This window comes from Rattus norvegicus, chromosome 3 (assembly GCF_021556685.1).
Source record: "Rattus norvegicus strain SHRSP/BbbUtx chromosome 3, alternate assembly SHRSP_T2T, whole genome shotgun sequence".
In the NCBI taxonomy this organism is placed as follows: Eukaryota; Metazoa; Chordata; class Mammalia; order Rodentia; family Muridae; genus Rattus; species Rattus norvegicus.
In genome coordinates, this window is record NC_141536.1 from 156,821,896 (window position 1) to 156,849,760 (window position 27,865).

Genomic DNA, 27,865 nt, shown 5'->3' on the forward strand with positions numbered 1-27,865 from the left:
ATCTGAAACCTAGGACATGGCTTCAGATGTAAGCCATCCCCTCTGAGGCTCCCGGCCATATCTTTGGTAAGTGCTTTGATTTATGACTTTCTTTCTTATATAACTAATAAAATCTCATACAACCACTTGTGCAGTGGGACTTGGGATTTGAAGCAACCTGTATTGTGTCTATAAGCCTCTCATATTCGGCTCCAGAATAAACTATCCCTTATTCCCTTTGAGCTGAGAGCCGTATTTTCTTGTGGACGGATCTGAAGTCTTTGAGCGTTTGATGTGTGCGGTTGTGAATGGCCCAGTCTTCCCCACTGCCAGCGTGTGGGAGTGTCGTTGATAATGACAAACGTTCACTGTAGGGCAGGCCGTTGTCTAAGGTCTCCTGTGCCATCTCTGTGATTGGCAGGTATGTCCGCTTTGATTCTGCATGGCTAACAGGGACTTAATGCTGCCTTGACTGCTGCTGTGGAACTCGGTCTGGTGAGTCAAACAGCCGCCATCTTTGTCGGGTCAGCCAGTACTTGTTTACAATGGTTCATCACGGTCGTGGTCGTGCACACCTTTAATCCCAGCACTTGGGAGGCAGACATAGGCAGATCTCTGTGAGCTGAAGATTAGGCTGGTTTGTAGAGCAAATTCCAGGGCTATACAGAGAAACTCTGTCTCAAAAAAAGAAAGAAAGAAAGGAAGGAAGAAAGAAAGGAAGGAAGGAAGGAAGGAAGGAAGGAAGAAAGAAAGAAAGAAAGAAAGAAAGAAAGAAACAAAGAAAAACAGACCATTACTATATTGTTGACATTGTTTTACAGGAATGGGTGGGAAGGGTCATTGGACCCTCACCTGAGGTTCCAGTATGCAGTTTGTCCCTAAATGCTTATGCCTCCGGGTGCATAGGCCAGGCAGGGGGATATTGGGGTGGGGGGAAGGTTAATGGAAGGGCTTCATCCATGCAGCTGTGGAGAAACCACTAGTGTACTGGGTATAGACTTTCCATGTGGTTGCTTTGGGGTCACCCATGCTCACCCCAGGGTGAGCTATGGTGGCATCTACTCTGGTTTATTGTTGGGACCTTAAGAAGAGGGGTCAGACATCCTTTCTGTCTTCCCTGCAAGGGATTCTCTCAGTCGGCGAAGAGCCCCCTGGGTCCGCAGGATGGAGCCTGGAACCTCTGCCCTCACTTTAGGTCTGTCTCCTTGACTTTTCTCGAGCTAACACTAGGCATACAGAGGTGAGCTCACTGCCAGGGAGTCTGCCTAACGCAGATCACCGCCTCTGGAGGTTGAAGGCAGAGAAGCAGGTTGAGGTCTGTACACCTGTAGTCCTCTTGGATTCCAGCAACAGCAGAACCCCAGCAAACAGCACCCCAAGGCAGAACAGTTATCTCGGTTGGAGAGACTGAACCTTCAAACAGGACATCTTGGTGGATCCAGATGTGGCCCCAGGTGATTAATACTTACTGGTCCACCTGGGGGGAGGCTTGAGCCAATCGTGACAGACCACAGATCGCCAGGACTACAGAGTTGGGCAGATCCAGCCCCGACTCAGTTCCTCCTCTGCTTAAACATAGAGTTTGTATCGGCAAACTTGGGATCACTAGACCTGTTTCCTAAGGCTGTGGTTGATTTACCATATCTGTTTCTTATCATTGCCCAACTGGTGGCTCGGTCTAGCTTATTGGGACTGATGGACTTTAGGCATTTGCCCCCAAACCCAGTATCTGGGTCAGGATAATGTGTATGCGCACGTGTACACGTGTGTGTGTGCATGTGCACACGCAAACACACACACACACACACACACACACACACACACACACACACACGTAGAGGTCAGGGGCCAACCACCTTTGGGGTGATTCCTCAGGAGCAACCTACCTTGAATTTTGAGACAGGATCTCTCACGGGGAGCTGGGGCCTGGTTGGTCAGTGAGCCTGAGAGTTCTACCTGTGTTTTCCTCCCCACTGCGGGTGTTATAAGCCAAAGCCTTCACGCCCAGTTCCTCCTCCTCCTCCTCTTCCTCCTCCTCTTCTTCTTCCTCTTCCTCCTCCTCTTCCTCTTCATCTTCCTCCTCCTCCTCCTCCTCCTCTTTTCCTCCTCCTCTTCTTCCTCCTCCTCCTTCTTCTCTGTGTAACCTGGTCTCACACCCGTAGAGATTCGGCTTCTGGAATTAAATGCTGGAATTATAGGCATGTGCCACCACTCCTAATTCATATCCGGCTTCTTAGGTGGGGGGTTATGGGGATGGGACTCCTGTTTTCATGCTTCAAAGCAGGCTCTTTATCTCTCCCTTTTTTTGTTTTTCCTTCCGTTTCTTTTTTCTCCCCTCCTCACCTCTCTCCTCTCCTTTCCTCTTGTCTCTTCTCCTCTTCTCCTTCATGGAATTGGGGATGGAACCCGGGACCTTGAGTGTGCTGGATGAACACTCTGCTATTGAACGGCATCTTTAACCTCAGCCCCAGATAGCTCTTTGCCTGCAGGGCTGTCCTGAACACCGAGTCTGCTGAGTGGCGTCTGGGGGCTCTCCTCCACAATGAACAACCCTCCTTAGAGGGTGACCCAGTGTCTTAGACATTTTGGAACCTGGATGGAGCATTGCCTGCACCTAGAACTAGAGTATTTAAGGAGGTAGAGAAACCGCAGGGAAAGGAGGAACAGGAAACCAGGGGAGAAGCGGGCAGAGAAAAAGGGATGGGGCAGAGTGGAGGGACCCAAGTTAGGCTTAGCCCATGGCCTGGCTCAGGCTCTAGAATCTGTGCTGTAATGGTGAGGGGACCCTAGAACACCCCTGCCCCCCATTCTTCCATCTGCAAATTGAGCACCTGTCCCTCCGGATGTGCCGTAAAGAGCGACTTGGCTGTCTTTTGGGGCATGAAGTGCACTGGTTTGTCTTGTCTGACTTAAGCTGTAAATTGGACCCCTTTGTAATTCAGCCAGTGTTACCTGAGTCCATCCAGAGGTGTTCCAAGGTCTCTGCCACTGCTGCAGCCTCAGTCACTATCAGAGCGGAAACCAATGAAGGGCACACCTGGGTAGAGCTGAGACAGGCAGGAGTGGTGGGAGCCCAGGCACAGGGGACCGTGTTGTAGAAGAGAACACTGAGGCTTCTGACTACAGAGCCCCTGCACTGCTGCATTCCTGCGTTCCTGTCTCCTCCTTCTTGTCACCCCTCCCCCCAGTCCAGCGCAGCCCCTTCTGGGAGTTAGAGATGGAGTTCTGTGTGCTATTCTGTCCACACACCAGCAGGAGAAACAGAGGCTTGTGTGGTCACCCTCTAAGACTAGATCAAGGGACTTCACTCATCCAGGGGCCTCCCTACACTGACCCTGCCCAGGAGGAGAAGCATTTGGCATCTTGTGTAGCCCCAGAGACCTGGCCCCCTTCCCGGGGTCACTCAGCCAACCCAGGTCTGCTGTTTGTCCCTGGCCACTCTTGGTTAGGTTAAGACCCTGTGGCAATTTCCACCTGCAGCCCAGCCACAGGCCAGAGTCAGGACCTGTTGGGAGGTTCAGAGTCTAAAGGAATGGTGTAGATTAAGAGGGCAATAGGTAGAGAAGGAACACAGAGTCAGGCTCACTGAGACAGCGGCTTCTAGATAGGACAAAGAGGGAAGCAGAGGTCTCAGGGGACCCCATGGAATTCCCGAGCAAGCAGCTATCTAACAGACTCCCAGCCATAGGCCTCTCCCACCCTGAATGTCTGATGTTGGGTTTTTCTCTGTGGTTTGGCTTCCTGTCTTTCCCTGTCTTCAACTCTCTGTTTTGTGCCAGGGAATAAAGTCGACAATCCCCTAGACAACCACTGACACCTCCACTCCAGGAACACTGTGTCCCCTTGCACGCTGAGCCGGGACACGTGGCTGGTTCTCATCTGTGAACTCTTGGGATTTGGTTCAAAGTTTCATCTTTCTCTCGTCTACCATTTCCACCCAACCTCTCCCTGGCAAAGTAGAACTGACCTTTTAGAATGGGGGATGGGAAGGTGACTGGACAAGGGTCACCTAGACTTTATTATTATTAGGTGTTCAATGTGTGCGTACATATGTGCGAGAGAGAGAGAGAGAGAGAGAGAGAGAGAGAGAGAGAGAGAGAGAGAGAGAGAGAGAGAACGAGAGAACAAGGGTCTTATGGTGTGCACGTGGCGCTCAGAGGACAACTCTGTGTCCATCTTTATGTGACTTTGTTTGGGAATTGAACTCAGGCCACCAGGCTTGTGTGGCCAGCAGGCTTGTGTGGCCAGCATCTTTTGCTTACAAGCCATCTTGCTTACCCCATGACTTTGTCAAAAAGTGGTCTGGTAGGCTCTACATGTTTTCAGAGTTAGGGAGAGACTTAGTCTTTCATGCTGTGGCCCTCAGTGGACATTAAAGGACACTTAGCTTGGGGCGTCCCTAGCATGGCCTTTTGCAGGTAGGAGTCACCGTTGTCTCCCCCTATGGTGGCTCTGTGAGTCCCGGGGAGCCTTGTGGCTGTGACAAGGACCTTTTCTTCTGTGGTGTGCCATCCTAACTCTGACACTTCCTCAACCCTGCCATTCCCCTTTCATCTTCACGGTTGTCAAGGCAACGGTTCCCTGGGTAACCTGTTGACTTATTTGACTGCCAAGTTTGTATGATCCAGAGTGGGGAGCTGTAGTGGAGGACTTTAAAAAAAATGTCGTCAAGGTAACCGCCAGCAGCCATGTAATTATAGTTTTAGGTAAAGATAAATTCTCTTTTGCAAATGTTACTGTATTTTTGGTTTGAGGAGGGGAGACTCACCCAGAGATGAACGTTCTCAAAATTAGAAGCTTTCAACCGTGGACAAGTCTGTAACTTGGTTTCATTCAGGGCTAATTCCTCTCCTAAAAGAAAGAAAGAAGAAAAGAGAAAAGAAGGGAAATAATGAAAACAAAGAGCTAAAAATAAATCTGATAGGAAGCAGGCACCAAGCATGGTGGGGCGGCCGGGGCAGGCACTGCGGAGGCAATGCCAATGCCTTTGCCCACGCTTTTCTGAGGCAGACTCTCTCCAGATTTGGCGGGCAGTGTGGTACAGTGGTTATCCATCTGGTCTCTGAAGTCAGGCTGCCTGGGTTCAAATCCCACCTCAGCAACTCCTCAGCTGTTGACCTTGGACAAAGGGCTTAACCTTACATATACATATACATATACATATACATATACATATACATATACATATACATATACATATACATATACATATACATATACATATACACATACACATACACATACACATACACATACACATACACATACATATACATATACATACATATATATGGAGTCTGTGATTTCCTAAAGGGGCAGAGAAGTCACAAAGTGGCCATAGGGAACCAGGAGAATGGGGCCCACAGGCTGCCGTAATGGTCTTTCTGGAGCCAGGGTCAACCCTTCCCTTAGAATTCTGGGAGAGTATGGCGTCTCTCTGTGCCTCAGTTTCCTCATTGGCAAGGAAGCCAACTCAGGGGTGTGTGGCCGTGACCATGACAGTGTGGCTGTCCACCAGGAGTGGTTTTGGAAGTTATCTGGGTTGTAAGACAATAGCCAGCTACTACTTACTGCCAGCTTCGTGGCCAGGGGACACTAATGTCAGTGCAGCCTGGGGTGAGGAGGGATGGCCTGGTACTTTCTTACTTACTCTGAGCTCACCATCTGTAGAGTGGACCCACAGGCATATGTCACCTTCTGGATACCTTCAGACCCCCGTCTCTCCCCACCTCTCCCACCGCCCAGCTTTGCAGACCTCTCCCCACTGAGACTCAGCTCCCTGCGCTGGTTCTGCTGGGAAAGCATTTGTACCTTCTACCTCTTCCTGTGGATTCCAGGCGTCTTCATCATTTCCCAATGAAGACCGGCATAACGATGAGGGCACAGAGAGGCTGGGACCGTGCGATCCCTGAAGGAATATTCCAGGGCTAACTGGGTTGATGGGGATATGGGGCACAGTGGCTTTGGTGGGGCTCTGCTCCATCCCATCTCTTTGCCTTTTACTTTATAAACATCATGGCCTTTCCCGGGAACCACGGGTACAGCCAACATGTTCTTCCCCGCTCGTCTTCCCTCTAGGGGCCAAACAAGATTTATTGTTTTTTTCTGGGCATTGCAAATATAGCTTCTTCATTCCTTGCCCTGTGGGTTTTTTTTTTTTTTCCTCTAAAAAAGGTTCAACGTTAGATGGAAAGACTGTGTTCTGCCAGGATGATTGAAGAAAGGTAATTATGTAGTATTAGAAAAAAAGAGAGAGAGAAAGAAAAGAAACTGTGTATCAGCCCCGAGGCTCGGTGGGAAGGGGAATTGGGACCGCTTAAGGCTACATTCTTGCCTGGGGGTGAGGAGGCACTGTGCTCTAGATTTAAGGTCAGCGTTTCCGGGACTGCACAGTGATTGGCAGGGGGTGGGTTGGAAAGACCCTGTGACAAGGGATCCCTCAAAGGGACGTGGGTGGGAATTTGGGCTCTGCGGAATTCCCAGCAAAGCCTCCGCCTTGTGTCGCCTTGTCGTCTGAGGTGGGTGCCCGCCCTGTCGTGGGTGTCACAGAACCTTCCATGTGCACTGGCAATAATGACCCCTACATCTCTCCAAATCCCACGTGACCCAGTGCTTCCCCTTTCTAGTCTGCAGGTATGACAGGCGTGGCCGGGAGGGCGAAAGAACCCCGAGTCTCAGGTTTGCTGCTCATCAACTGCTGTGTGTCCTTGGGCAAGCTACGGAAGCTTTCTGGTCCTGAGTTCCTCATCTGAAAAGGGAGTTGATGCTGACATTCACACCTCAGAGCTGCTGCAGACGGAGCGGACAGGCGTAGAGCAGACAGAGCTAGGGCTGCAAGCCGTGGATTAATAATTACGTTGCCATCCATGTTCATCACCGGCATCCACACCAAGGAAGCCGGAGACCAGCTCTGCTTCCTCACATGGCCACCGACAGGGGAAACCCAGGGTTTATTGGGTTTATTTTGCGGCACTGGGGGGGATCAACCACAGTGCTGCATGTGTGTTTTGCAAGTGTCCTCCCAAAGGCAGCCTAGCATCACCCCGGGGACCACAGGGATGCTTGTGGACACTCACGGGGACAGCATGACAGGAGCCGGGCAAAGAGAGGCAGGTGCTTCCTGGTGTCAAGGCTTGGGGTCAGAGCTCTGTCCTCACAGTGTCAGGCTGTCTGTTGCTCTTTCCTGTGCGCCTCTTGAAGCATGGAGCTCCTCGTCTAAATCCACACGGTGAGTGGGACCCATGTCTCGCTCTCTCTGCTTCCCAAGAGAACGGTTGTAGACATTCCACCCTCTTTCCACCCTCTTTTTAGGTCCCCAGTGACAAGCCAAAATCCAATTCCACCAACATCTGCCTGGGTGAGCGATGAGTTCCTTGGTCCTACTTCCAGGGATAGGTGAAGGGTTACTCACAGGAGAACGGGAGACATCATTCTAGCATGGACGATGACTTAGAATAGCAGCAAAGAGGGTGTCCCCGTCTCAGCTGACCTTCCACAGTATATACATACACTCTAGCATCTCCTGTGGCCACAGGGCATGTAGTTAGGATAGAATTGTACACAACTAGACACAAGGTGCGAAGAGCTACAACATCTCAGGTGAGACTCCGGTGACCTTCCCCACACCCTCCTAGGAGGGCCTCTCAAGAGGCCGCAAATCTGACCTTAAGGGTCTCTAGCACGAAGTCACACCTCCCTTGATGAAACGCTTGGAGGGTGGCACCCTACCTACAACAGGGAGGCAGCGGAGGGGGTTGCCTGCAGCTCTGCACTAATTGCACCTGGTTAATTGAGTAATTGGCAACGGAGTGTTTGGCACTACAAAGAGGGAGTGACTCTTCTTAGAGTCTCCTTCGGGACCCATCACCTGACCCGAATGGGTGGTAGGATTTAACTGCGTATGGTAGGGAGAGGCTCCCAAGGTGAATTGGGTTCAGACTCTGAGAAGGAGGCTCACTGTTGGGGGATTCCAATTATATTCACTGTTTAAAGCCAAGGGTGAAATCCGGCTCAGGCTTATCTCCCCTGCACATCACCTGGAGCTAGAAATTCAGTTCTTGCCTTTAGCCAAGCTGTGAAATGTCAAAGAGGCCCTGAGAGTCATCTCTCGGCTAGGGGTCTGGCGTTCTCAAGTCAGAGACCTCAATTTCTGTCTGTAACAAGATAGCGGAGCCTTGTACAGGGGATGTGGAGCCGCAGGGATCTGTAGAGTACTCAAGGTGGGAGGCACTGATAGTGTCCGTCCCATGTCCCTATCTGCCCCCACCCGAGCGGGGTGCATTAGCATTTTGCCTGGGTGGCTTGGGATGAAAGATGAGGACTTTACTATCGCTGCCAGCCCACAAGATAAATGCTCATTTTTGCTTTTAAGTTTAATTAACTTTTACCTTTTATTTTTTTAAATCAGTGTGAGTGTCTATGACATGTTTGAGCTGCCTTTGGGGTCTAGAAGAGAGTATTGGCTTTGAATCCCCCGGAACTGGAATTACAGGTGGTGTGAGCTGCCCAGAGCTGGTGCTGGGAACTGAACTCTGGTCCTCTGGAAGCTCAGCAAATGCTCTTGCTAAGCCGTCTCTCCAGCCTGAACGCTCATTTGAAAAATTATACTGGTTCTTTTATTTTTTATTTTCTTGACACAGGGTCTCATGTAGCCCAGGCCGATCTCAAACTCACGATGTACCTGAGCTGACCTTGAAGCAAAAGCTGGCAGCCGTTGAGGGAGGCGGCCAGGAGAGGCAGGCACGCAGGAAGGAAGTTTCTGACCTCCTATGTCATGCCTAGACTCCAGAGCTGTGGGAGGGGAGCATCAGGCAATTATCCTCTCTGAACCCAACACAGTTATTAAACAGCACTGAAGCCTTTAATTACCAGCGTATTAGCATACTACAATGGGGAGCAACACTTGGTGGATAACAGCCTAGGGCCTGCGGAAGCAAGGCCTGTTCTTACCACTAATTAGGAGAAAACTGTAGAAGCCGGAGGAGGGAATTGGTCTTTCCCGGGAAGATAATTGGATAAAGATTAGTTCTTCCTCCGCCCATCACTTGCAGGCAGATGGTATCGTGCCTGAGATCCGTTTGCCAAGATGTTTCTGTGCAGCATGTGATGGTTGTGTGGATGGCTATAGCACTTTACAGTTTCCAAACCCATTCTCTGTGCATTACCACACTGAGTCCTATGGCATGGCCAGGACACCACTGTCCTCTTTTTTATGGTGATGAGACAACAGAGAGAGACTTCAGTGACTCCCCACAGCTCAGAGCTCTTGGGCAGAGGCGACTTCTGGGGTGCAAGCCCGCTGCTGGGAAATTTGAAGGGTCATGGGCTCCACTTTACCAACTGCAATCCCAAGGCAAGTGATGAAATCTTCATGTGCTTCAGTCTCTCCATATGAACCGGTGCGTGTGTGTGTGTGTGTGTGTGTGTGTGTGTGTGTGTGTCCTGGACTCACAACATCATCACAGGGCCTAGATGTCCACAGGAAAAGGAGAAACACCTGGTCTGGATTCACTGATCTAAATGAGATCCATCAGTAAGTAAATCAACTCCCATCGCTTTACTAATGAGGTAATATGCCTGAAGTCACACAGCCATAATCAGAAAGATGGGCCAGAGATCCAGCTCAGTTTCTCATCCAAGTGGCAGAGAAGAGCAGTGTGTGTGTGTGTTTGTGTGTGTGTGTATGTGTGTGCATGTATGTGTGTATGTGTGCAGGCGTGTATATATGTGTTTGTATATGTGTTGTGTGCATACATGCATGTGCATGTATGTATGCATGCATGTGCGTGTATATGTGCATGTGTTCATGCATGTGTATATGTATGTGTGCATGTGTGTGTATATGTCTCTGTGTGTGTGTATTTTTTGTCTGTGAGTGTGGGTGTGTGTGCATGCATGTGTGTTTTTGCGTGTGTGTATATGTGTATTATGTGTGTGTGTTCATCTGTGAATCCGTGAATGTGTGTGTGTACCTGTGTTGTGTGTGTGTGTGTGTGTGTGTGTGTGTGTGTGTGTGTGTGTGTAGACGTGAAGACAGAGCCAAGAGACACTTTGTTGCTGGAGACTCTTTTTAAAGCTCGCTTATCGCACAGGGGTTTTATTTTCCTGTCTTCTATACAATAATTCGAAGCTCTTTTACTCTGTGTGTGCTTATACAACCCCCACTCAGTTCCTGGTCCCTAGCAATGCACAGTGATGGAGACCGAGCAGGCTCCTGCTGCCATGGGGACGGTTAGTGAGCAAGCCCAAGAATAGTTTTGTTGTTTGTTTGCAAGATCTCCCATAGCCCAGGCTGATCTTCAACTCATTGTCCAGTGGAGGATGACCTTGAACTTCTGATCTTCCTGTCTCCACATTCCAAGTGCTGGAATTCCAGGTGTGAACCACCGTGCCTGGTTTATGTGGTTGGGGGAACCAAACCCAAGGCTTGATGGGTAAGCAAGTGCTCTACCAACTGAGCCACACCCCAGTCCCTCTGCCTTTTGTTTTAAGATAGAACCTCACTTTGTATTCCAGGATAGCCTTGGTCTCCCAATTGTCCTGCCTTAGGTCTTGTCCTTCCAATACCATGGCAGAATGCCCGAGACAGCCCATCCATAAACAGTTCTGAGCCGGGAGTGATAGTGCCAGGTGTGATGGAGCCAGGTGTGAGGGTGCCAGGTGTGATGATGCCAGGTGTGAGGGTGCCAGGTGTGATGATGCCAGGTGTGAGGGTGCCAGGTGTGATGGAGCCAGGTGTGAGGGTGCCAGGTGTGATGGAGCCAGGTGTGAGGGTGTGTGCCTGTGATCTTAGTGCTTATTTGCTAAGGCAGAAAGATCAGGAGTTCAAGACTAGCCTTTGTTGAAAAACAGTCTGGGCTAGAAAGAGAGCCATCTTAAATAAACAAATGCGCGCGCGCACATGTGCGCGCGCACACACACACACACACTCACACAGAGGTGGGTATTTTGGCTCAATGCTTTCAAAGAGTTCAATCTAAGTTAAATTGGTCCCTTGCTTTTGGGTCTGTGGCGGAACAAGGCAGGAGAGCTGGGTGGAGGAACACTGTTCACCCCACTGTGGCCAGGGAGCAAAACCAGAAAGGGACCAAGCTCCCAATACCCCCTCCATGGGCATAACCCAATGACACAACGAGCTAACTTCCTTCTATAAGCCTCACTTAAAAAAGCTTAAATTAACTCGAATGTACAGCTCAAAAGGGCAGCTTGCAGGAGTTGGTTCTCTCCTTCCAACATGGGTTCCTGGGGATGGACTCAGGTCATCAGGTTTGGTGGCATGTGCTTTTACGGATGAAGTATCTCACTGACTCACCTGGGTCCTTCTTGTCACCTCCTTAGGGAGACCTGTGATGCCTGCTATCAGCCCGGGGCTCTGTCATGAGTCAGGACAGAGCTTTAAAGCCAACTTTGTAATACCCACCCTGCTGTGCCCTGCTGTGTCCTGCTGTGCCCTGCTGTGTCCTCCTGTGTCCTGCTGTGCCCTGCTGTGCCCTGCTGTGTCCTGTTGTGTCCTGCTGTGTCCTGTTGTGTCCGGCTGTGCCCTGCTGTGTCCTCCTGTGTCCTGCTGTGTCCTACTATGTCCTCCTGTGCCCTGCTGTGCCCTGCTGTGTCCTCCTGTGTCCTGCTGTGTCCTACTGTGTCCTGTTGTGTCCTGCTGTGCCCTGCTGTGCCCTTCTGTGTCCTCCTGTGTCCTGCTGTGCTCTTCTGTATCCTGCTGTGTCCTCCTGTGTCCTGCTGTGTCCTCCTGTGTCCTCCTGTGTCCTGCTGTGTCCTGCTGTGCCTTGCTGTGCCCTGCTATGTCCTGCTGTGTCCTGGTGTGCTCTTCTGTGTCCTGCTGTGTCCTGCTGTGTCCTGCTGTGTCCTGCTGTGTCCTACTCTGTCCTCCTCTGTCCTGCTGTGTCCTGCTGTGCCCTTCTGTGTCCTGCTGTGCCCTGCTATGCCCTGCTGTGCTCTGCTGTGCCCTTCTGTGTCCTGCTGTGCCCTGCTATGTCCTGCTGTGACCTGTTGTGCCCTGCTGTGCCCTGCTGTACCTTGTCTCAACCCTACCCTGCTATACATACTTGCTATGGACCCGGATATGGACTTGGGACTTTTCTGCCACTGTGCTCAGAGCCCCAAGGGCTGGAAACAAAGGTTGGTGCACAGGAGACCCTCTGCATGTATTTGTTGTTGAGCGACTCTGGGGGTGGCCAAGCTGGGAGACTTCAGAGCTGTCTTAGTTAGGATTTCATTGCTGTAAAGAGATACCATGACCACGGCAACTCTTAGAGAGGAAAAGATCTAACTGGGGCTGGCTTACAGTTCCAGAGGTTCAGTCCATTATCATCATGACAGGAAGCACGGCAGTATGTAGGCAGACATGGTGCTGGAAAGGAGCTGAGAGTCCTACATCTTGCAGCAGAGCGAGACTGTGTCTCAAACTGGGAATAGCTTGAGCATATATAACCTCTAAGCCCTCCTCCACAGGGATGCACTTCCTCTAACAAGGCCACACCTACTCAAAAAATGCCACTCAAACACATGAGTCTATGGGGGGGGGGTCATAGCTATTCTAACCACCACAAGAACCATGGCTTCATTTGTAAACAGAAAGAAAAGTTCACCAAGGGTTTCAGAGCCAGGATCTCTGAGACTAGAAGCCAAGGTCAGAGGAGGACTCTGGAGGTCTGGCCATTAGGGCTTATCCTTAGAGTAGTTCTGAGAGACATGGGGGCTGCTCTGTGGACCAACTGAGGCTGGGCTGTAAATACCTCCCAGGAGGCCTATGCTGGGCATAGTGTGAAGCCAGGTGGAATGGAGAAGGGGACCCCCCATGAGGAACCTCCATAATGTTATAGGAACTCAGAGTCACAAGGAGGTGACTGAAGAGCCTGCCTCACATACTGTATGCTATGGGGGACAGCGGGAAGCCTTTGGTGACCTGTGACCTCGCTAAGGAGCCACCTGCCATGCTGTAATACACTCTGCCAGCTTCCGTCTGCCTTGGCTTTGCCATGGTAGGTCTGTGTCCCAGCCTGCTCATCTTGTGGGACTAAGATGATGGTTTATGCTGAGAACCCTGCATAGCCATAAAAGTTAAGTGTGTTTATACGCTGCAGGGACCTGCCTGCCAACAGAGGGAAGGAAGAACAACTTCAGCCTTTAGACAGCCTCCTAGAGATGGAGTCAGGACCTCCAAGCTCTGGGTGGCACCACGGCAGGAGATGAACAGTCGGTGTATGGGGGTAGGGGGTCCTGGGGTGGGCAGACTGGAGAGTGGCATACCATCCGGGGAGTAAGAAAACAGCCAGCAGGTAGAAAGCTTTTCCAGGATTCTACTGCTGTGAACAGACACCATGACCAAGGCAACTCTCATAAGGACAGCTTTTAATTGGGGATGGCTTACAGGTTCAGAGGTTCAGTCCAGTATCATCAAGGCAGGAGCATGGCAGCATCCAGGCAGGCATGGTGCAGGAGGAGCTGAGAGTTCTACATCTTCATCTGAAGACTGCTAGTGGAAGACTGGCTTCCAGGCAGCTAGGATGAGGGTCTTAAAGCCCACACCCATAGTGACCCTACTCCAACAGGGCCACACCTTCTTCTAATGGTGCCACTTCCTAGGCTAAGCATATTCAGACCACGACACAGGCCACTTACAATGGCTTGTTCCAATCTCACAGTCCATCAGCTGGGTAGGACATAATGTCTTTGTTGTGGAGTCAGAGAAACCGAAGCACGGAGAGGTTACCCAAGTTCTATGTCAGAGGTGGCAGACCCAGGCTTTGAGTGAGCCTGGGGTATATCTATGCTGAGTCTTAACTAAACAAAGTCAGGGTATAAGAAAGAAATCATTCTAGTCTGTTCTCAATATGAGGTCCAGTATGAAATGTGCTTGGAGCTCATCGGAGGGGCAGGTAAGCAGGAGCCTATCTCCTCATTCCCGGCTGGTACTTGCGTGTCCCAGAGCTCTCAGGATGAAGAGTCGAAGGCAGAGTGCTGTGATGCTCCCTGCCCTCAGTGATCGTTGGCCAATACGGTCCATGAGGGCAAAGGGAGCCGAGAAGACACAAGACACACTGGGGCCAGCTGCAGGGAGGAAGGTCAGCTTTACTTGGGGTGATTCAAGGCTCATATAATTTTGGGGACTGGGGATAGGAACATCCAAGATGGGCAAAAGTCATTGGCTGAAGGTTTAGGGTACTGAAATGCCTCATTAGCATGGGGAAGCATTTCAGGACTCTCGGGTGCTGGTTGAATGGGTTCTTATCAGAAGAAAGGAACTTGAATTCGTAATCTAACTAAGGCTAGATGACAGTTTGCAGGTAGAGGTGCAGGGGGTTTTAAACTCCCCAGATAAGGTCAGAGAAGGTGAAGCCCTGTGAATGGAATCTTCCATATAGCCCCAGAAGGCTATCTGGTCAGTGGTAGACTTCCACCTTAACTAGAAGAATTTTCCCGCAGTCAGCTACACAACTGAGCCCACAATCAGAAAAGGAGGCCACCGGGCGTTCTAAGAGAGTCATCCGTGAAGGCCTTGTGCTTTGAACCAATAGGATGGGGGGTTTGCTAAGAAGACTGTACCACATGGTCCAGACAATCGCAGCTCTCAAAAGCACCAGCCTGTGGGGGAGAGGGCAGGGATTTCTCAAATCAAGGACTTTAAAAACCACTGCCCCAAACCAAATCTGCGCTCCAGTCATGTGCCTTCTCTGCAGACTGGAGTCCACTTCCGTGAAAACCAAACAATTATTTTCTAGCCTCTTGAGATGCTATGGCAGAGCAAGGGTCTAGTTCCTCACAACCTGGAGTTCCTCTGTCCAGCTATCTTATGGCCACAGCAACGTGAACCTGGTCTGCCGGCCACACTGTAAAGGCCTTTGAAGATGCTTGACCCTCGACTCTGCCCCTGAGGCTAAGGGTCAGCTGAGTCCGGCTCCCTGGCAGGGTGGGAGGAGAATGAGTGCTTTATCCTGCCTGACCCTTCACAGTGAGCCCTGTGACTGTCCTATCTCACAGATGAGGAAACCAAGGCACAGTGACAATGTACTGTGTCCAGGGCCCTGCAGCTGCCAGGCCATCAAACCAAGCTGGACTGGAAAGCCTTTGTCCTGGGGCTGAGAGACGGCAGAGTCAGTGGTTAAAACACTGACTGCCCTTCCAGGGGATCAAGGTTCGATTACTATCACCCACCTGGCAGCTCACAAGTGTCTGTAACTCTAGCTCCAGGGGAGCCGATACCCTCGCACAGGCATACATGCAGGGAAAACACCAATCCACAAAATGAGCAATAAACAAATAAATAAATCATTTTTTTAAAAGACAAGGAAAAGAATAAAAATCCAGCATTTAAAAAGAAAAGGAGAAAGAAAAAGAAAAAGAAAACCTTTGTCTAAAGCCCTTGTGTTTCCTTATACTGGCTAGGGTTTGTATTGTTTGTTTGTATTAAAGATTTATTTATTTTATGTATATGAGTTCCTATCTGCCTGTACACTTGCACACCAGAAGCTGGTTTCCGGGTATTGAACTCAGGACCTTTGGAAGAGCAGCCAGTTCTCCTCTTAACCACTGAGCCATTTCTTCAGTCCTGCACTGGCTAGTTTTATCTCAACTTGACACAAGCTACAGCCATCAGGGAAGAGGGAGCCTCAACTAAGAAATGCTTCCACAAAATCAGGTTGTAGACAAGCCCGATGAAGGACATATTGTTAAGTGGTGATTGATTGATGGTGGGTGGGTGGGGTATTGGGGGGGCTGCCACCCTGAGCTGGTGATCCTGGGTTCTATAAGAAAGCAGGCTGAGCAAACCATGGGACCAAGCAAGTAAGCAGCACCCTCCATGGCCTCTGCATCAGCTCCTGCCTCCAGGTTCCTGCCCTGTTTGAGTTCCTGCCCTGACTTCCTTCAGTGATGAACAGTGATGTGGAAGCATAAGCTGGACATACCCTTTGCTCTCCAAGCTCTTTTGGGTCATTGTGTTTTATCTCAGCAATAGTGACCCTGACTAAGTGTCATCCCCTAAGTGTCAGCCACTGGGCTCATCTGTTTCTCTGAAGCCCCCAGGCTGTGGGTTTTTATTTCTTTTGCCTTCTAAGTCAGGATATCTTTATTCCTTTGGTGTACTGAGACCCAGAGAGGGAGAGAACTGGGTCCAGGGCAGGATTCAAAGTGGGAGGGGCCTAAGGTCTGTCAGTCATTTTTCCCTTCTGTGTCACTTGTCTGAGCAGCTCAGATCATCGTGACTTAAAATAATGGACGAGGCATCTTTCTCTTCGATGAGGTCTTTTCCATTGGGTAGCTGGGGATGATGGCCTATAGTCCAACCAAGAAACCAAGAGGCAGGGTTGGGATCCAGGTCTGGAGTGGCCTCATCTGTCCCTGACCACATCAGGTCAATCTCCTCTCTGGGCCTCCAGCCTAGGCTGCAGAACATGGTGAAGAAATGCCTGGGTAACTATAGTAAATTCTTATAGATGCTTCCTTTCCCTATACGAAAGTCAAAACTCCAGCCTGATGAAGTGTGGGACTGACTATCCTGGAGGGGAGGGGGGTAGGAGGGGAGAGGAGGAAGAGAGGGGAGAGAAGGGAGAGGAGGAAGAAAAGGAAGAGGAGGAAGAGAGAGGAGAGGAGGAAGAGGGGAGAGAGGAAGAGAGGAGAGGGAAGAGGAAAGTGGAAGGAGGAAGAAATGGGAGAGAGGTGGGAGGGGGCACATGCTTGTACACACACACACACACACACACACACACACACACACACACACGACCAATGGGTCAGAATCCCTTTGTGAGTGTCAAATGACCCTTTCACAGGGCTCCCCTAAAACCACCAGAAAGCACCAATGTTTACATTACAACTCATAACAGTAGCAGAGTTATGAAGTAGGAAGAAAAGTAATGTTATGGTTGGGGGTCACCACAACATGGGGAACTGTGCTAAAGAGCCTCAGCTCTAGCAAGCTTGAGAGCTGCTGCTATAGGCTGAGAGGAACCCTGACAGCGTCCTTCCTGAGCAACAGCACCCTGTCTGAGCTGCTTGTGCACGACCTTCCTCCCCACAGGGCTTCGCCGGACAAATGCATTGATGTCCTCTGTCACAAGTATCCCAGAGTGGCCCCGCCATTGTAGTGATTACATCTTTCCCTGATTGCTCCCACCAGAAAGGGAATGATCCAGATCCGGGGGCCAGCTCGCTGCGTACTCTGAACTCTCGAGGGGGTCTGCAGTCTAAGGGTGTGGCAGCAAACCCTGGGCTGTATGGGAACCAGGTAGCTGTGAGTTTCTTCTCACCCTGACAGCAAAGTCAGACCTGTAACTCCGTTCCTGTAGGGAACTCAGAAACCTGTTGGGCCCAGTGTGGGCAGGCCCCACGTGTGGCTTTCTGCTGCCAACTGTGAATCACAGACGTCTTTCATTTGAGGCGGCCATCTGCTCCAGCAGGCAGCCTGTGTGAGCAAGCGTCTCTCTCCTTCATAAATGGGAGCCACCGAAGAGAGCTGAAGACGCGGTGTTCGACGCCCAGGCCTGGGCAGGGGCCAGATGCTATGGATCTGTTTGGAAAGCTTTGGGGTCCAAATCTGGGGACTGTCCCTGGAGCCCCTGGGGCGCATGCTACGTCCGATTCTTTCCCACTGCCGCTCACAAACAGAACCCATTTCTGTAGGACAGATAATGTTGGTTAAGTCAGAATCTCAGACTTAGTGAATTCTATGGCAGGAGACATACACTCTTGTTTGTTGTCTCTCCAGGTCTACAAGGCCACCTGGGCTCCCTGCAGCTTCTCTGAGAAACCGCTTTCTGGGGGAAGCTTCTGTGTCAGTGCCGTAGACGCTCACCAGCCCCATACCTCACCGTGAAGTGAGCTGTAGGCAGGGCACTCTAACTGCCAGAAGCTTCAGTTCCCCCCCCTCAGTGAACATAGATAATAAGAACGCACGTGTCTCTGGCTGCCATCACTAGAAGATATAACCATCTTGAGATGCTATGCTCTCAGGAAGCGGTAACGCATTACATTATACCTGTACAATTGGGGGAACTACCAGAAGCATCTTCTTGTTTTCAACTATCAATGTTATAAATTCTCTACTCCTAATTATAAGATTGCATGCACATTATGAAAAGTGACGGGCTGGAGCGATGGCTCAGCGGTTAGGAGCACTGGCTGCTCTTCCAGAGGTCCTGAGTTCCAATCCCAGCAACCACATGGCGGCTCACAACCATCTGTAAAGAGATCCGATGCCCTCTTCTGGTGTGTCTGAAGACAGCTACAGTGTACTTTTATAAATAAATAAATAAATCATTTTAAACGAAAAAAGAAAGAAAAATGAGATATTCCTGACAGAAGAATGGCCTGGTGGTGCAAGCCTGTCACCCTGTCTGCTCAGGAGACTGAGGCAGGAGGATTGCAAGTTTAGAGCCTGTCTAGGCTTCAGAATGAGTTCAAGCCCAGCCTGGGTAACTTAGTAAGACCCCGTCTCTACATAAAAAGAGGGCCAGCAATGCAGTCCAGTGCCAGAGTGCTTGCCAAGACTGTCTGAGGCCTTGGTTTCCATCTCCATCGATGCAGAGCACAAGAGGAGGAGGGGGAACGAGTTGGGGGCCTCGATTGAAGCATGAAGAGCAGATGGAGTCCAGTGTTGTTGGCCTGGGCCCAGCCGTGTCAAGGACCCAAATGCCCCAGGCCCGTGAGGGCGGCCATGCCTCCCCGCACTGCCCCACCTGAGGCTCCAGCTGATAATGTCTTCTTGGGTCCACACGTGAATGATAGGAATGAGTGCTTCTGAACCATGGATCTGCCGTTGTGCGCAAAGACAAGCTGCCGTAGCCCCCTCCTCTGGTAATTTATAGCCCGAGTGTGCTCACCCACAGACATGGCCTACCAACACCAGCCCCACCCCTTACTGTACATAAACACTCCGAGGGCCTGGGTGGCCAATAGTGAGTGCTGCGTCAGCAGAGCGTGGGTGGTCCACTGGGTCTGTTTTCAGTATGTGTGTCCGTGTGTCTGTTCTTTCTGCACTCCCCCTCACCAGCCCAGTCAGGTCCCTAGGACCAAGAGGCTCAGGGGGACCATCCCTGGTACTGCAAGAAGAGAAGAGAAGATGAGACAAGACGAGAGAAGGAGGGGAGGAAGCGATGAGTTCTTTGATGATTTATGATTATTCTGCTTTTTAAAAATGCACAGAAAAGTCCAACATGGGCTGTAGCTGCTGTTTCCCCTCCCCGCAGCGCCGGGTCTTAAGTACTTCTCTAATTTGTTTGATCTTTGAAAATCCCTCTTCTCCCTGTGGGTGCCCGCCCTCATCCCCGGCCTCCCTGGCTCACCCAGGGTTCAGCGCTGCTAAGTAGCACATTCGTGGAGTCTTTGACTTTTATTAAGGACTGCGTAGCCCGGCCGCGTTGGTCCCGAAGGACTCCTCCTGGTGGTGTCTGTGGTTCGATGGCTGCTGCTGTCACCAGGACAGCTTCGGGAGGGCGGAATGAATGGGCTTCAGCTGGGGGCAGGGACCAGAGCTGCCCAGTGATGCGAACTTACCTCACTGTCCCAATGTGAAACCCATTACCCTTTGATCCGTTGGATGGAAGAGGACCCCGTTTGGATGGCCTTTTCTGTTCCCAGCTGCCTGGATGACATTTCCATGTGCACTTACTTCCTTTGCCATTCCCATTTTATGGAATTGGGGTGGGGGTGGGCTCGGCTTGTGCGGCCGAGACCCCCACGGTCCACTGGGCCTTCAGACAGTGTTCCAAGGCCTGGAAAGAGCCTCACAGCACCATGCTCCTGTTAGCTACCTCAGGAACTTGGGTGGTCGTGCAGCGTTTGGGAACCCCACAGGTATCTGTCATTTGTGAAGAGAGTATACAGCCCAAGGCTGGCCTCACCTGGGAGCATGACTTCCCAGGAAAGCCGCTGTGTGAGAAAGCCTCCCCTCCCTGCCTCCCCACCCCTTCCTCTGCCACCCCTGCCGCTGCAAGCTAAGTCACAAAGAGAGGCAGGCACAGGCAGAATGAGGCCCGCTGGGTGCTCAGGCTCTGCTTTATGGGTGTTTTAATGTTTGACATTTTAAGTTGGGGAACATTGTTCAGGTTTATAGAAGAACTCCGTTCCAAGGCAGACCGTATAAAAACATCCTAATGAGTTTCCACGGGTGGAGGCTGGCACACAGGACTCCATCTCACCGCACTCCTGCCCCAGAACCTTCTGGAATACGAGGCTCAGAGCGGATTTGAGCCAGCCAATTGATTCAGTCGTGAGACTCAAGTAAAGCCACAAACATCATACAAACATTTGGGGCACACATATGTGCTCGTGGGGGGGTCAGAGGTTAACCTTACGTATTTTCCTCAGGCACAATCTGCTTTCTTGTTTTGAGACAGGGTCCCTCACTGGCCTGGAGCTCGCCACGTAGGACTGGAATCGAACTCTGCTCCACTGTGCCTGGCTTTTTAAAAGAGGGCTCAGTAGATTTGAACTCAGACCATCCAGCTTGTGTGGCAGTCCCTTTATCAACTGAGCCATCTAAACCCAGCCTGGGCAGAGTTTTAAATTAAAAATAATTATATGCAAATCCACCCAGCTCTCTTGGTGTTTGGTCCCACTCTTATGGCTTAGGTACGAACCCATCCCTGACAAAGGCTTGTGCATTGGGTGCTTGATCCCAGTTGATGGCTCTGTTCTGGGAGGTTGAGGCCTAACTAGAGGAAGTAGTCACAGGGGGCGGGTCCTGGGGTGTGCTTCCTCTCAGAGCCTTCCTGATTCTCTCTGTGTTTTTGGGCCACCCTGAGGTGAATTGCTCAGTTCTGTCCTGTCTTCTCTACCATGATTGACCCATAAAATATCTCTGAAACCATGAGGCAAAATAGATAATTCTTCCTAAGTTGTTTCCATGGGTATTTGGTCACAAAAGCAGTGAACATAGGTGCCCTGGTTTCTGTTTGGGGGCGATTCTAGAGAAATGAAAGCAATTGTCAGTACCTAGAAAGTAAAACCCGTGGGTTTCTGAGAGTGTGCTGTGCAACGTGCTCTCAGTTTCTCTGTGGCATTGTGATGTCAGTGTTGCTGCTGTACCCATTTTGCTGCTGAGTAAACTGAGGCTCCCAGAAGATGCGGAACTAAGCCAGCACTCGGCAGAACTCTGTCTATTCTCTAAGGGGAAGTAGACTGTAGGAAGTAGAGACCGGGGAGATTTGGGCAAGAAAAACAGGTGGGGTCTCTGTGAGTAGAGGACAGGGTGCCGGGCAGGGATGTATGCCTTGTCCCTCCAGGTGCCATAGCATCATCAAGTGTGTCACACCTTCCACACAGACCTAGAGCTGAGCAAGTTTCTCAGGTGTTCAAAGGGCAGTAGCACGAGCAGCTTGTGGTGAGTCCGCAGCTGAGCTGAACTTACCCGGCTGCTGGTACAGAGAAGGAAGAGCCACACTGTGTCACTTCCCAGGCTAAGCACCAGGCACACAGGCAGTTTTGTGTTTGCAGCTGAGCTTACAGCCCGGTCGGTTGGCAAGGTAGGGTTGACAGAACCCAGAGAGCCATAAAAGGCCACCCCAGAGCGACGGGGCCACACACACTGTTAACCAGATGGTCTAACTCTACCTGACCGGATCCCACTCCCCGGGGAATAGTGATAACCATTTGGTCGAGATTCACCTGGTAGACACCTCTGAAATCAGTGCTGGTGGGAACCCTGCCTGGAGAATTTTGTGCCCTTTGGGCTACCATAGCAGTAACACAGGGAGGCTGGGGATAGATTCTAGTTGTCTGAGCTTGGAAGATGTTCAAATTCCTGGGTAATAAAAGTTAAGCACATTAAAGCAAGGTGCTTGAGAATGGAGGTGGGTTGGGGGTTAAAAGCACTGGTTGCTGTCCCACACAGGGGACCTGAGGTTGGTCTTCAACCCAGTGTGTTGGGTGAGGGGAGACCCCCATGGCTTGTATCTCCAGTTCCAGGGAGTTTGATGGCCTCTTCTGACCTCTATGGTATACATGTGCATGCACTCTCCCTTTCTCCCTCCCTCCCTCCCTCCCTCCCTCTCTCTCTCTCTCTTTCTCTCTCTCTCTCTCTCTTTTTCTCTCTCTGTCTCTGTGTCTCTCTGTGTGTCTCTGTCTCTGTCTCTCTGTGTGTCTCTGTCTCTGTGTCTCTGTCTCTCTCTGTGTGTCTGTGTCTGTGTCTTCTCTCTCTCTCTTTTTCTCTCTCTGTCTCTGTGTCTCTCTGTGTGTCTCTGTCTCTCTGTGTGTCTCTGTCTCTGTGTCTCTGTCTCTCTCTGTGTGTCTGTGTCTGTGTCTTCTCTCTCTCTCTCTCTCTCTCTCTCTCTCTCTCTCTCTCTCTCTCCAGTTCCAGGGAGTTCGATGGCCTCTTCTGGTCTCAATGGATACACACAAGTACACACACACTGGCACTCACGCACATACACACACACACACACTCACACACACACACACTCACAGATGCATGTGTGCATACAACTAAATCTCGAAGCAAAAGAAGATGCTTTTTACTACTTTTCTGTGGCCTGTGAGGTTGGCCATGATTAGGAAAGACAGCACTCTGTGTTGGTTGATGTAGAGAGACGAGCCTAGGGGCCTAAGCACACAGCACTTCTCAGGAGGCGGACATAATGCTTTTTTTTTTTTTTTTAAGATTTACTTATGGGGTTGGGGATTTAGCTTAGTGGTAGAACGCTTGCCTAGCAAGCGCAAGGCCCTGGGTTCAGTCCCCAGCTCCGAAAAAAAGAAAAAAGAAAATAAAAAGATTTACTTATTTACTATTTATTTTACATGTATGGGTGTTTTGTCTCCATGTATGCCTGTGCACCACAGGTACTCAAGGTGTCCAAGGAGGCCAGAAGAGAGCACCAGATCCCCTGGAACTGCCACTGTAAACGATGCTGCGCGGCCATATGGGTGCTGGAAATCGGACCTCTGCAAGAGCAGCAATGCTCTTCAACAACGAGCCACCACCCAGCCCCGGAGGATGTGATCTTAGAACCCAACATCCCGAGAAATAGGGAGACGGCTGTGGAGAAGGCTCAGTGGGTAAAATGCCTTCCTTCCAGGTAAGTGTAGGGATCTCAGTTTGGAGTCTATGTAAAGGCCAGACTTGGCAGTGCTTGTCTGCGACCCTAGAGACGGGAGATGGGAGACTTCCTGGAAACTTACAGGCAGGAAGCCTGGAGCGTAGGAGCGTACAGTGGCAAACAAGAAATCCTGTCTCGGGTTGGGGATTTAGCTCAGTGGTAGAGCACTTGCCTAGGAAGCGCAAGGCCCTGGGTTCGGTCCCCAGCTCCGAAAAAAAGAACCAAAAAAAAAAAAAAAAAAAAGAAATCCTGTCTCAAGGAAGGCAGAAAACAAAGACTAAAGTCTGCTGGTCTTCTGATCGTCACATGCACAGTGTGGCATGCACATGCGCACACCCCCCGGCACACACACACTTAGACATACATGTACTTGCACAATGTGCTTACATACATATGCTTACATACACGCATGTACATGCACACACATATACTTATACACACCCATATACACTTATACATGCATGTGCTTACATACACGCACTAGCACAATGCACTTGCACACACTTGCACAACACACAAACATGCACACACACATACACACTTGCACACACACTTATACATACTTGCACAACACCCCACACACATGCACACACTTACACTCACGCACACTCACACACACTTGTACAATGTACTTACACACATACACGCACACTTAAATGCTTGCACACGCACACACATGCACATGCACGCACACACACATTTTTAAAAGTGAAGATGTGAGAACCAAGATATGTGCTCAAGGACAGGGTCTGCATTTGGATCACGCACAGCGTCCGGGATAAGGGGGTGAGTCCCTAGCTCTAGGCAGGCGTGCCATGGTAAAGCACTGCTTTTTACGTTGCTATGGCACAATGGTCCAGACATATCGCCGGGTAGAACATATGTTAGACAATAGTGCACATGGTCTCAGCTCGATTTGCAAAGAAGCAAACAGGACCATCTCTACCTGTGTCTGTCTCTGCATGTGTAAATGAGGGGGAAGTAGGAAAGCACTCGCCCCTGGGAGTTGGAGTTATGGCTGAGTTCTGCGCTTTTTAAGTTCCTTGTGTGTGTAAAAATAAAGCAAGGACCAGAGTGAACCAATTAGAGCCAACGGGAGCCAATGAGTGGGTTCTTCAAGGGAGGGTGGCATGACGGTCCTGGGTTTGCAGCTTCTCTGATCACTGTGCAGATGTGGACTGTCCCCACAGGTTCATATGTATGAACGTATGGTCCCCAGCGGGTGACTCTGTTCTTGGAGGTTGTGGAACCTTTAGGAAATGGGTCTTTCCTGGAGGAAGTGGGTTACTGGGGACAAGCTTGTGGGTTTATATCCCCACCCCACTTCTGGTTTCTCTTTGTATCCAATCTGTCCAGATATTTGAAAGCTCCCTTACCCTCCATTGCCACAGCTCTGAGCTGCTCCCAGCACCATGCCTTCCCTGCCCTGACAAACCTTTAAGCCGTGAGCCTATTTGAATCCTTCCTCTTTCGGTTAGTTCTTGCCATGTGTTGGTGTCAGTGATATTGCTAAGAGGACAATGTCTGTCAGGTTCATGGCCCAGAGAACACACTCAACTGTACATGAACGAGCTGTGACCAGAAAGCTCTGGAGGAACAGAAGCCCCAGTGCCGACGATGATGCACGAGAGTTATAGGTGGGCAGGTCCAGCCATCGGGGCTTCTCTGGTCCTCACCCTGAAGTCTCCAGTGTGGGAATGAGAAGATGGTGCAGTCAGGACATCTGGGGCTCCTTCTCGGTCCTGCCCTTCATGAACTGCAGGTGACACTGGGTGGCATCATCTCTCTCACCTCTGTGGAAATGTTATATGAATCGTCAGTAATGAACCCTGGTACAGTGTGACCGGCTGCCCAAGCTCCTGCCTCTAGGCTTTCCCTGCTGTGATGGAACGGCACTCTCAGCCTGTGAGCCAAAATGGACCCTTCCTCCTGATAAGCTGCTTTTTCTCGGGCGTTTTGTCATGGCAAGGAGCAAGTGACTGATGCTATCGTCGTGTGCTGCCTTGCCTGCAATTTTGTGTTATTTTTTGCTGGGCTCCTATACTCTTACAAATACCTCTTGGCTTGTGTTTTTCAAGAAACGTAGTCCCCTTGGCAGTGTCTAAAGGCTGTATTAGCTTGGAAGTCTGTTCCCAAGGACAGAGGCCCTGGGAATAAAGTGCTTCTGGTTCTGCGCGAAGCTCTCTCCGCTCTCGGTGTCCTTTGGGAGCCGTTTCAACCGTGATGGGGCAGCGAGCCTTTGATGGAGCGGTTGGATCTGCCCAGCTGTGACACATGCTAAGTCCCGTTCCTATCCCTGCAAATCTAATTTTGCTGCTCCAAATCTCTACTCCAAATATTGAACCGGAAGAGGGAATTAAATTCTCTCAAGTTCAAATGTACTTTGCTGTCACTTGAGGAGAATGGGTTTGTCCCTAGAATCTCCGTGATGTTTCCTCACAGGCTACTTAGGTTGTAGGTTTTCCTGAAGACAGCGAACATTTGCTCAAATGAAACTGTGATAAAAATGACCTCTGGGGGTTGGGGATTTAGCTCAGTGGTAGAGCGCTTGCCTAGCAAGCGCAAGACCCTGGGTTCAGTCCCCAACTCCGAAAAAAATAAAAAAAAAATGACCTCTGTTTGCAGACCCTAAGCAGGTGGGGTGGAAACTTGCTCAAATCCCAGACCTGCCATGAGAGCAGACTTCCATTCTTCTGCTTCTCCTCACGTTCAAGCAGGAACAGACTGTCCTTGGCAACTGTGCCACCTGGTTCTCCTCACATGGCTCTCTGGAGCGTCGGCCTATCCACCAAGCCCAGAAGTTTAGCCACATGCTTAAGGTCACCCAGCAGGCTATCTTGGAAAGTGGAACTTGAACCCAGGACCAGGTGAGCCTTCCAGACTTCTGGGCACTTGGGCACCTTGCTGAGAGCCCACAGTGAGGCCGAGTACCAGGCTTGCTGACAGGTGTGTGCGGGAAGTCGATGCGTCCACGCAAAGTAGGTGACAAGGGATGGGGCTGTTCTCTGCTGCATCCACACTGCTGAGACCACTCTCTCCCTCCAAGCTGCAGCGGCTCCCTATTGCCTTCTGGGCAAGGTCTCTCCCCCTGAACTATTCCTTGTAGAAATGTTTCCTCTTACATCTCTGCGGGGTCCACAAGGGATTTGTTAAAGGGCTTTGCTGGGCACAGCATCGGCAATACCTCAGCTCCTCCACCTTCCTTTGTACCACAGGATACAAAGAGGCGTGGTTTAGCGCTAAAAATGCACTGGGGCCCACGAGCTTGTCTCAGAGGTCAGAGGTCACTGCCAGCCTAGGCTGATTAGGAAGCAGCCAGGTTAGCGGGACACATTAGCAGGATGTCATGAGATGTTCGCTAATAATTATAACCAAGTAAAAGAAAGGACCGGGCTGGGGAGATGGCTCTGCAGGTAAAGTGCCTGATCTGGGTTTGATCCCCAGAATCCAAAGTCAAAAGCATCTCCTATGGACAAGACAGAGACACACATGCACACACAGAAAGACAGACACAAACACACAGACACACATACAGATAGACACACAGACACACGCACAGACAGATGCACACACACACACACACAGACAGAGAGAAAGGGAGACAGAGAGACAGAGAGACACACATGCACACACAGAAAGACAGACACAAACACATAAACACACATACAGATAGACACACAGACACACGCACAGACAGATGCACACACACACACATACAGACAGAGAGAAAGGGAGACAGAGAGACAGAGACAGAGACACACATGCACACACAGAAAGACAGACACAAACACACAGACACACAGATAGACACACAGACACATACATAGACAAACACAACTGCAGACATACACACAGAAAGACAGACACAAACACACACACAGACGAACACACACACACACACACACACACACACACACACACACAGAGCTCCATGCTCCCAGGGAGTGGCAAGCCCCTACCTGATCCCTTTAAACAACATAGAGGAGAGAGGCACATCTGCTTCCTTAGCACACAGACCCAAGGCAGCCGGAGCAGAGAAAATATCATTAGGGGCAGAAGATCCATGCTTATTCAACTACCTGCCCTGCTTGGCCACAGGTAATTGAAGTCGGAGGAGAATCGTTGAAAAGTGTATTATGTTGTCCTGTAGCCTGGGGCCTGGGGCCTGCTATGACCATTATACTCAAGTATGCGGTTCTGTGGTTTCAGAGACCATCTGTCAGCATCTGTATGCACATTGATCCCATGAGCCTTTGCAGGTGACTTGCTGTGCTTGGTCTATCACCAGGTAACCATGGTGATATCTTTAATCCATGGTCTCAGCAACACAAGGGCTCTTCACCCCTGATCACCTTTTTGTTTTGTTCTCCTGGCCCAGAACTTACCCATGTAGCCGAGGCTGGTTTTGAACTCCTGATCGTCCTGCCTTTACCTCCCAGGTTTTTATATAGACTACCATCCCTGGCTCTTTGCTTTTGTTTGTTTGTTGGTTTTATTGTTTTTTTCCCCCCAAGACAATGTTTCTCTGTTGTAGCTCTGGCTATACTAGAACTAGCTGTGTAGACCAGGTTGGCCTCGAACTCACAGAGACCTGCCTGCCTCTGTTTCCTCAGGGCTGGGATTAAAGGTGTGCACCACTACCCCTGCATAGTCCTTTGCTTTTGTCATTAGACTCTCGGGGCCAGCCAGTTGGTTTGCTGAGTAAAGGGATCTGCTTTGGAGACCTGGGTTCGATACCCCAGACTGACATGGTGGAAGGCGGTAACTGACTCCACACACACATGCACTGTGGTACACAGGTGCCCCGCCAACACCGTACACACAGCACACACATATTACAT

The 27,865-nt window shown here is 50.5% G+C and overlaps 1 long non-coding RNA gene across 1 annotated transcript; it reads left to right on the forward strand.

Moving 5' to 3' along the window:
* LOC120101792 (uncharacterized) lies at positions 1 to 27,865 on the forward strand. Its single transcript, XR_015683982.1, has 4 exons — positions 1 to 66; positions 401 to 474; positions 22,768 to 23,003; positions 24,556 to 27,865. It is a non-coding gene; the product is annotated as an uncharacterized LOC120101792 (long non-coding RNA).